This window comes from Corvus brachyrhynchos, unplaced genomic scaffold (assembly GCF_000691975.1).
Source record: "Corvus brachyrhynchos isolate BGI_N302 unplaced genomic scaffold, ASM69197v1 scaffold162, whole genome shotgun sequence".
In the NCBI taxonomy this organism is placed as follows: domain Eukaryota; kingdom Metazoa; phylum Chordata; class Aves; order Passeriformes; family Corvidae; genus Corvus; species Corvus brachyrhynchos.
The window spans coordinates 74,503-76,030 of record NW_008236696.1 but is presented as its reverse complement, the minus strand read 5'-3'; the positions used below and the strand labels follow the sequence as shown (position 1 = coordinate 76,030).

Below are 1,528 nucleotides of genomic sequence, written 5' to 3'. Positions count from 1 at the left end.
CCCAGCGGGGAACAGCCTCCCTCGCCCTTCGCCTTTCGTTTGGGGCGTTTAAGGTTGTTTCCTTTATTTTGCTGGTGAAATGGGGTGGCTGCTGCCGGTGCCAAGGCGAAGAAGTTACAATTTAGCAGTCAGCTCCCTGGGATGCTGTGGGAAGTTTGGGATAGGCCGATGGTAGAGCTTGCAGATAATGATATTCAGTCCGCTGTAATGATTAGTAATTTGTCATAATATTAGAATAGAACATCGTCTTTAGCTTGTCCACTAGCAGTCTCATTATATTTGTTTATTGTCTGCATAATTGGAACTATTTATTGGTGTGTATTGAATACTGCCACGGTTTGCATGAGTGTTTACATTGTTTTTCATTTATTCTCTTTATTTTGACATAAGGAGTTCTATTATTTGCTTCGATTAAGGGGAGGGATTTAAGTGTTGCACAGGACTGTTTGGGAAGTGGAATATTAAAACAAGATAAATAACTCTGCTAACCAGATAAAGTTTGGTTCAGAGCAACAAATATGAAAATTCTAAATGAGTGCTGCAATCAATGTAAATCCTGAAACAAAACAGAAACCTTAAATGAAGCCAACACCATCGATTTTAATATTTTTTGTTATATTCCTGTCAGAGTCCTATTTAATTAAAATCATAATTTCAAACATAGTCATTGATGAATGCATAGAAAATCAGGTCCCTCTTAAATTAACATAGTGTTTCATTGCAATAATTAGACAACATTTTGATTACATGTAAATATTTACCAAGACATTTTTCAGAACATTTATTGTCTTTTTATTATTGTGTATACATTCTGACAGTTTCTAAAAAAAATCTCAGCAGGGAAACATACTTGTGAATAAATACACTATTATTGTTACTATTATTACTATTACTATTATTATTATTAATGTTATTCACTTCTTTATCTGGAAACCTGTGATTTATCTTTTGATTAGAATACTCAGCCAGCAACAGAAAGATTTACTCTTTCGCATTCTTTTTTTTAGATCTTGGATGAGTTTTGCAATGTGAAGTTCTGCATAGATGCCAGTCAACCAGATGTAGGAAACTGGCTCAAATATATCAAGTTTGCTGGATGCTACAATCAGCACAACCTTGTTGCATGTCAAATAAATGATCAGGTACGTGGTGTTCACTTTCTGGACTTACTTTTTTAAGGAACTTTAAGGTGTCAATGGCAAAAAAAAACCCCAGCAATTCACAACAGCTTTTGGCCTGTTTGCTGTTATGGCAAAAGATAAGGTACAGATGGGAAATGCAGAATGGAATAATTTCGATTTTGGGTGACAGAAAATACAGATTTTCTTTTTTCCATATTGTTGTTCAATTCATAAATGATTTTTTTTTGTCTAATATCTGATAAAATTCAGGACTGCTGTCTAAGGGATACAAAGCCATTACGTGTTGATTTTGAATTAGGAGCATTTTCTGGCTCCTGTTGCAGTCCACTTGGATTGCTATGTTAAATCGTTGGGTTGGTTGGAAGCTGTAACGTGAATTTAATGGA

At 34.8% G+C, this 1,528-nt stretch overlaps 1 protein-coding gene across 7 annotated transcripts in view; it reads left to right on the top strand.

Moving 5' to 3' along the window:
* MECOM (MDS1 and EVI1 complex locus) overlaps positions 1-1,528 on the top strand; it is a 182,312-nt gene that overhangs the window by 134,141 nt on the left and 46,643 nt on the right. For all 7 annotated transcript variants that reach the window (XM_017726851.1, XM_017726849.1, XM_017726850.1 and 4 more), the window contains exon 2: positions 1,008-1,142. The gene's annotated coding sequence lies outside the window, so the exon portion shown is untranslated. The remainder of the gene's footprint in view (positions 1-1,007; positions 1,143-1,528) is intronic.